A 9,063-nucleotide genomic window follows, 5' to 3' on the forward strand; every position below is an offset into this window, starting at 1 on the left:
TACAATGTGGATTGATGCAGGATGCTTTTCATCCTTTTGCAGGCTGCTAATAATTCCTTACTAAGATATGTGAAGGATTAACTCCTGGGAATGCTCCACAGGTGCTACTGTTAAATCCTGTTTAGTGCATTGCTCAATTAACGAACAGTATTTTTCACTGTGTGAAATAAACTTGTATGATTTATGGGTACAAAGTAATTCTTGGCCAAATATACACCATGAATGTTGTGAACAAGCAAGCTATAAACACACACTATTTAAAGGTAAAATTTGTAAAAGCTTTCTTAATAAAGTACTTAACTTCCAAGAAATTTTGGTTAAGTCTTATTTCTCTTGAAAAGTGAAAGACCAGAAGCCTTGTGGTCTGCCCTTGTTATGTGTTCACCCCCAAAAGCTTCTCAAAGCCAAATAATTCAAACTCTTCCTTCCCATTTTATAACAAACCTGTGTCTGCCACTTTCACTTTTATCCTGTAAATATCATCTTTAGACTACCTTGGACACAGCACTTAGGACACTCAGCCCAAAACCCACCACAGGCTGGCAGTGGAAAAACTTCTTGCACATGTTTTACAGATACATTTCATATGGAATTCTGTTTCCCAAGATGGAAAACAAAACAAAACAAATAGTATATCCATATGATATTCTTTGAGCCATAGAAATCCCAATGTTGGAAGCTGAAGCTATGCACTAACAGAAGATCTCTACTCATAAATATCCAAGGATGAGAAACCATGCTGCACTGCTATCATCCACACAGCGTTTCTTCACTCCCTGTCTCTGCTCTCCAAGCAGATTTCTTCAAAAATTGGTTATGAAAGAGCTGGGGATCTCTCACCAGTGTGTCAGTCTGTGTCATTTGAACTCAGCCCTATTCTTCTTGCAATATACATAGTGCCAGTTTTTTTCCTGAGGGTTGCAACAATGGGTTTCTGTGATCTGCTTATGAATCCACCTCCATTCCCAGGAGGAACAAGTGCACTTAAAAAGCCATTTATTTATGAATCTAACTACATTCAAATGCTTTTAGGAAGGTTGCTTTGCAACAGAAAGACATTCCTCTCCATATAGAAACATGAAGAATTAACACTGGATTAAAAAAAATCAACAGATAATTTTTTTTGTCTTAAGGCTCTTATGCCATGACTATCACCCCAGATTCCAGACATCACTCCAAGGATCAGAATAAGAAAAATAATTTCCAACCTCCTTGAGCCTTTTTCTGTGCTACAGATGCACATCTGAATCTCTCTGGGCCACTTCTCTTACAGCTGATACAAAGGGAAAAGCAGGAATTATTTTGAGCTACAGAAAAGGGAAAATACTTTCCATCTCCAGCAGAGAACAGACACACAGTTAAAGCCCCCAGGCCCTCAATAAGAAGACATCAAAGAATCACTTCCAAAACATAATCCGTTGCCAAAGATTTGCACTAAGAAATCCCAGGAGCTGGTGATGCCAGGAACAGTGCCATTCCCCATCCTGGATCCTGTCCTTCGTGGCAGGGCATGGGGTGAAGCTGCACAGACTGCACCCCCAAGTTTTTCAGGGAGTCATATTGGTCAAAAGGGAAAAAAGTCTCAGTAGACAAAGGCCCAGGTGCACACACTTCTTTTGTCCTACAGAAACCTGACTGTCCCCCATTCTGGAAAACTGCAGATTCTTCCAAGGAAGAGAAGCTATAAAAGGAATGTTTTGCAGATAAAGAGATCTTTCACAACTTACAGCTGACTTTTCCTCCTTCCCCATTTTTAAAGGCATGGAATTTTGAATGAATATGAGGATTATTATTATTATATCTTCCATTCCTCACACTGAAGTTTCCAAGTTAAATTACTGCTAGTGAAAGACTGGGTGGCCCACAGAGGAAAACCACTTTATGAAGAGCTAACCATTATTATTCCTATTTTAAAAGCCAGACTAATCTTTTCCTTTTTCCTAATCTTTAAAATAGACCAAAATGGAGATGCAGAAAATCTTAAATCAAGCTGCATTTTATCACTCCAAACTTTCCTGAGTTCCAAAGACTTGGCATCTTTAGCATCACTGTTACTTGGGGGTATTTTTCATCACAATAAAACAATTCAGCAGAGAATGTTTCCATTCAAAATATTTCAAATTGCATTCCTGTCAAATATATAAAATGTCCTGCATTATGCATAAGAAGGATTTGTACCTCAGCTTTACTAACATAAAACAATATTTCCAGCATAGGCAACTAATAGAACAGGTTAATGCTCTGAGATCTCTTCATAATACAGATGATAATGATTTGAGCAGCCTGTGTATGTGCTTCCCACATAAACATCAAGAACCTGAGCTCTTTTCATCAATCTTCCCAACAATGATCTTCTATCACATGGACAATGGCAGCAATCTTCCATCATCTCGGTCTTTCCAGAGTATTCTTGGCCCTCCCTGATTACAGGTCAGCAGCTAATTAATTGAGTCACACAGATGCATGTAAAATGAGCCAAGAACCCAGGAGGTTAGCCAAACTGCAGCTCATGAGGTAAAAGCACAAAATTTATTCCCACCCACAGCTGCAGAGTGTCCGGCACTGAGGAAGTCACCTGTCAATGCACCCACACCACACTGCACTGAGGGGGGCTCATCAGGAATTTCTAAACAAGCTGGGTCATTTCTGTGGCAGAGTGCTTGCACTCAGGAAGCCAGTTAGCCACATTAGCATTGCCTGCTAGCCAAGTGCTCATGTTAGCATCTGCTAGAACAGCTATCCTGTTCTTCAGCTTCAAGAATCTGCCTATACTGCCAAATGAAAGACAGCAAAGAGGATTCTGTCCTTGGTCCAAAAGGCACTGGCAACTTTGCATCATCACAGCTGAGTGACTCAAGTGTCACTATAAGGATTTGCACTGCAGGGCATAGACATGTCTGCAGCTCCCCACGTGATACTGTGAGAGACCTGAGCTTCTCACAGGAGGATGCAGAACAACCAACAAACACACTGAGCCAGCCAGAAGAAAATGCCAAAGAATGAAATCTCCCAGCAAGCTGGCACTGCAACACTAGGAGTCAGAGCCAAACCCCATACAAATCCACATATCCTTCAACTCTCATTACAGCACAGAAGGGAATAATACAGGTGCTGGGATTTGGGTGAAAATTCTCCATTTCCCCTCCGAAAACTGTATTACTGTGCAAGCAGGAATGCAATATCCCTGGGTCCTAAGGGATAATGACTGCCCAATTCTTCTGCACTTCTCTGAGGAAGAAGTGCTGGGCTGGTTCCTCTACAGGGCAGCTTCTGTGTATCTCATGCACACCATTCATGAACATCCAGTGCAGGAGGCAGGCCATGGGACCCTCCATGTTCAGGATATTGCTTGGGCTAGGGTATTAGCCCTATCTTCTTGGGGTTTTTTTTTCTCTTTACAGCTCCTTAATCCTTTCCTTTCAAATCAGATTGGGCCAAAACTCATCAGCAACAGAAAAGACGGTGCCAGTTCAAAGTGTTGCAAACTATGAGATTACAGGTAATTGGTCCATTTTCTTAAAAGATGATTAAAGGAGTTGTAGCTCAACTGAAATGAGAATCAACACACATTTTATAAGGTTTAGAAAACTTGACCAAGGTGGAAGAGGCAGGAAACAGGACTTTCTTTATCTACAAAAGAGAAGATATTGTAGCTTTGTGAAAAGCATTATCCGCTACAAAAATGGTTCTTAAACAGAAGACAATTGAGAGAGTTGTGCTTTGAACCTCTTCCAGACAGACCAAAGAAACATTCTCAAACTTCAGGCTACAGAAGTCCAGTGGCAGGATTATCACTGTATCCTTGTCCTGTTGCTATATACTTCTGTGAGGCCCCTGTTATTGGCCACTGCTGTGTAGAGATGCTGGGGCAGCTGAGCCTTTGGTCTCAGCAACATAGTCGTGCTTACCTTCTCTTAAATCCACTTAATTTTCAGCAGAGAAGGTTTATGGAAAATTTTCTACTTGTGAGGGTAGTTAAGTGCCAAAAGAGGCCACTAGGGAGACTGTGAAATCTCCATCATTAGAGATTTTAAAGAACAGATTGCACAAACAGCTGATAAAGGCAGCTCAGACATAACATGCTCCTACCTTCGAGCAGAGGGGTAGACAAGGAGATCTCCTGGGACCTGGGTCTGGGATTCTGCCCTCTTTTGCGCAGCTCTAGCCAAAAGCAGTACACTCGAATGTCTTCTTCCAGTGACACTTCCTGCCATCAGCAGATCCACTAGCAGTACAGCACTGTTGTCCAACACCTTCTCTCTCCAGCATAACACATGGACCCAAGGAGAGAGATGTACGTGGGATATGGCTGCATCCAGTTACTCCATAGGAATCACACTTAGCAGGCAGAAGTTAAGGAGTTTAGGAGCTGCTGAGCTGGGGACTGGGCCACCAATTTCCAACCTCATTGCTGAGGAAGAGCAATGGGTTAAAGCCAGATTTGCCTTCACATGTGTTCCAAGGACAAGTACAGCCAACCTGGCTGAACATACTGGAGAATGTAGGCCAGTGGCAGGAGCCATTCCCTGAAGGCCTGAAAGAAGGGTTGTCCATGCATCCTCCCTCCCTCCATTTGCTTCCCTGTACATGGCTGACAGCTTGCAAACTGGCAGCAACCCAGAAAGCAGAGGGGAAGACACACACATTCACCCTCACACATGCTCACTCTTACAAACCGTCATGTTGCAAGTCCTTAATTCTCATCTCTCCAAACCCAGCTCACCAAAAAAGCAAGCATTTTGTCCTATTAGGAGAACTCCTAGTCCTGCAAAACGACAGGTTGTTTGGCAGTATGAAACAGGTTGTGGCTGCAGACTCTGCACATGGCTCACATTTGTGCCATTGGTCTGTGGCTTTCAGGGAGCAACTGTTGTGCAGTGACAAAAAAGCAAAGAAAGACGGGAAAGAAACCAAATATTTACAGGAGAAAAAGTGATTCTACCCCACATGGTACAAATTTAGGGATGCATTGTAGCTACATCATGTGCTATAGCTACTGAAACAGTTTCCAACAGAATGTTTACGCTGTTGTCTGGAAGCATATTGTTTGCCTACTTTTCAAAGCCAATTTATATGCAGCACACATCGCAGCATGCACGAAAATTCAGACAAAAACACAGATGCATGCAACAATCCCTGGCCAGCTCTTGTTGTTCCTTATTGTTTGTTTCTCAGAAGCACCCAGGAAAGAGGAGGAAGGTAGTAGCCCATTATGCTGGGTGCTGTACTACCCCAAACTCAAAGACAGGTATTTCACTTGAGGAACATGCAGTCTCTGTTTAAGACAAGATATAACAAGCAAATGTAACACAGAGTGAGGGAGTGACATACGGGAATGAATAATAAGAGAGTTTCTGTGTGCCAGCTTTATGCACTCATGTGCCAGCTAATTGGATACACGATGCATATAAATACCAGTCTATTGAAGGCAACAAGTTAACTGTAGCCAGTTAGCAATTTATCAGGAGCTTCAAAGAGAAATTAATGAGGAATTTGAAGGAGTCCAGGCAAGGGCATCCCAGAGAAAAGTGTCAGGTGGGATAAACAGAAGGGTATGTAACAAGGGAGCAGGAGGATGAAGGAGGTTGGCATTGTTGCATTATTTAGACAGCAAAGCAAGAAGGTTTGGGTAATTTGGTTGCTGAGAGGAAAGGATGTGGAAGTCTTGGATCAAAGAATAGAGAGTTTATGTCGAACCTATAAAAGGAATAGTGGGAACAAGGAGGACAGCAAAAGGCAAAAAAAGGATGTCACTGCACTTTGAATAGATCAGGCAGAACAAGGTCAGTGAATGTAGGAAGGACTGAGCGAAAAGGATCAGACTGCAACTCCTGTCATTGCAGGCAAAAGCCTCCTCAAGAAACAGTGTAGAGCCACCATACCAGTAAGAGTCCATGCTGGGAAGTATGGGGTAGGGTCTTCTCCACATCCAAGGAAGAAGGAAAGGAAGGAACACCTCCCAAGCAAAGCAGAGCTAGCGCCAGCAACTGGAGAGGGGGCAACGGGGCCAGCGAGTGAGGCCTGCCCAAGGCTGTGTGCCATGCCCAGCTCAAGAACACACTTTAATTTTAACAGCCAGCTCTACTGAGCCACCTTCAGCCAAGGCCTGAAAGGACAAGTCTAAGAGAAGTGAAAAGATTTATTACTCCCACTTCTTGAAGTGCTCCTTTGCAGAAGATCCCCTCTCCCTGCATGCCATCAATGCATGGATCAGAGCCAAGTCTCCCACCTTAGGTGTCTTGAGATAGTTGGTGTGAAAACCACTCGTCAGCAAAATTGCCTCTAGGTCCCTGTACTGCAGTTCCTGTGTCACCACACAGACAGATGTCCTCTCCACCTACCTCTGTGGCAGGAACTATTTATGTTCAATATTGTTTATAGACCCCAAAACCTCCATGGGGAAATGCCAAGTCAATAGGCTAAGAGCTGAAATAAAGTCATTGTGTGCTTTTATTTTTTTCTGCTTTTAAAAGGACGGTGACCTTTTTACAACTCTGCAAAGCCTCTTATGAACAGAGGCAGTGCCAGTGCCCCAAGGGCACTTATGTACCTCACTTCCCACCATGCCCACTCACTGTGGCTCCCCCCATCCTGCCCTGGACCCCATGTCAGCTCCCAAGGCCATCAGCCCCCAACAAGTGATGCCACATCCAGCTCCCCACAGCCCTGCCCAGCCTTGGACTGTCCCCAGAGGAGTGTCCAGTGCCTGGGGCTGCCCCCCAGCTGCCCTGATCCTGGCGGGGGCAGTGGGATGGTCCCTGGCTGCCTGGCCTGCCCTGACAGACCCATGGGGAGTCCTCACTGCACCCTGGCACCTGCCACTGAGAAATGTTAGCGCAGGACAAAAATCAAAGGACAAGCTCAGCCTTGCCAGCACCAAAACATCCCAACCCAGCCCCTCTACACAAGACATTTTCAAGTTTTGAAAGTGCAGGGATGTTTCTGCTTTCTTTCTGGTACTGAACTACCAAGGGCCAACCCAGCTGCGCTTTATCTACTCTGTAGTGACATTGAGAGGCATCCCGAAGAGATGGCTGCTGTCACAATCCTCTCCCCCTCAGTGGTCACAGTTGGAGCCTGGTGCCAAGCCACACAGGTCAGGGCCACACTACAATTGAACACGGTGGGCAGCCAGAGCATCCCCACCTCCAGATCACCATGAAAGCCTCCAATCCTGGCCAAATGTGGTTTCCAAAGGGGAGAAAGCTGTTCCCAGGAATCACAGAATGATAGAATCATAAAAAAGTTTGGGTTGGAAGAGACCTTAAAGATCTTCTAGTTCCAACCCCTCTGCCACAGGCAAGGACACCTTCCACTTGACCACAACCAGGTTTTGAACACATCCAGAGATGGGGCATCCACAGCCTCTCTAGGCAACGTGTTCCAGTGTCTCACATCACTGTCACATAAAGAATTTCTTCCTAATACACAAAGCAGAAAGCCATTGAAACGATAAAGACATTGAAGGAAGGACTTGAGAACCACAACCAATTCACTAGAATCTATTACTTGCATTTTAATATCAACTCCCTCCCTAAAAGGTGGTGAGCTGAGGAGCCTCAAGGCCCATGCTGATGACATTTCATGATAATAAGTGAAGAGCTAGTCACATTCCGTGACACACACACAGATGAAGAGGGGAATTTTTTTTTTTTTTTTAGTATTTTCTTCTTTCTTTCTCAGCTAAATCCTTATTTGGTCTGTTGCAGATTATTCACACAGCAGCCCTGCCTGTACCGCCTGATCTGATTACTGCACCAACGCCTCCATGGCTTTCAAATTCATTTCACAGGTTTCCAAGAAACAGATGCTGATACCTGATAAGTGGCAGCACCTGGATTCAAAACATGTTATCAGTTCATCTGCCTCCAATATCCTGAGTAACATCTTGGCTTGGTGAAGAAGTGTTGCCCTAACCAGCTAACATATTTCCATGCAGGGAAATAAAGCTCCTCTTCCATACTTGTTGACATACAGATTCACACCTTTCATTGCTCCTACTTAAGCACACAGAGCCCAAGTAAGTGCAGTGATCCTGTTTCAAATATTTGGCACCCAGGGTTCCTGTTTCATCCCAGAAATTACCTATTTGTCACACATAACTTTAAATGGCTCTATAGAACAGCTGAGATTCTTTGAAACAGTTTTTTTATTTAAAAAAAGCAATCATTTGCATACATGTTGATTTTGATTATCAGAGGATACAGACACAGTCACATATGTAACAGAAGAAAATTAACCAATTAACCACATGAACTGCTTTCTTTGTCATTTCTAAGCTCTGAATTTCAGTGTTTTAGCTTGCTTTCTGATGTGATGAAAATAAGACATTGTTACAGTGCACATATTCAGAAACTATCACACAATACCCACTTAAGAAAATTAAAATTATATCATATATTCAACTAGTTTGAAAAGACTTATGTTTTCCACAAGACCTCTTACCTTGCTGTGAGACAGAATTACCCAGGGAACAAATAGGAGCCTAGATTAACGAGGCTCTCAGGAATCTAATTATAGAATGGCAAAAATGTTGAAAAGAGGCACATCAAATAACTTGTCTGTTATTCTATGGCAGTGTGTTATACACACCGCGAGCCACTCATGGCCAATAAAGTCAATGGGAGGATTTGCATAAACTTAGAAGAACATAAAGAAAAGGAAAACAGCGTTCTTTGCACTGCACTGGCTGGAAAATGGAGTATATAGCTAGATTATAGTAAGACCATTTGTAGGGCCAGGTTTAGACACACAGAATTAAAAAGGGAAGCAGAGTGGGACAGAAGGGAACATTGATGAAAACCATACTGCCAGTTTTGCCTCCACAAGCACTCCAATAAGGCAGCCTGGTAGTATGGTAGCTTGGGAGTGTGAACTGCTTGGAGGCAGCTAGAGTTGGGGGCCAGGGGCCAGTATCTCACTGCATCACTGCTATCGAGGGCAGCGAGCCCTGTCCCTTCCACAATGCCTTCCCTTCCTGTGGTAGCACTTACACAGCAAAGTGCATTTTTACCCTCCCTCCTGAAGTCTTGAGCCAGATACCACGGCTTCCAACTAACAAAT

The sequence above is a fragment of the Molothrus ater genome, chromosome 2, assembly GCF_012460135.2.
Source record: "Molothrus ater isolate BHLD 08-10-18 breed brown headed cowbird chromosome 2, BPBGC_Mater_1.1, whole genome shotgun sequence".
In the NCBI taxonomy this organism is placed as follows: Eukaryota; Metazoa; Chordata; class Aves; order Passeriformes; family Icteridae; genus Molothrus; species Molothrus ater.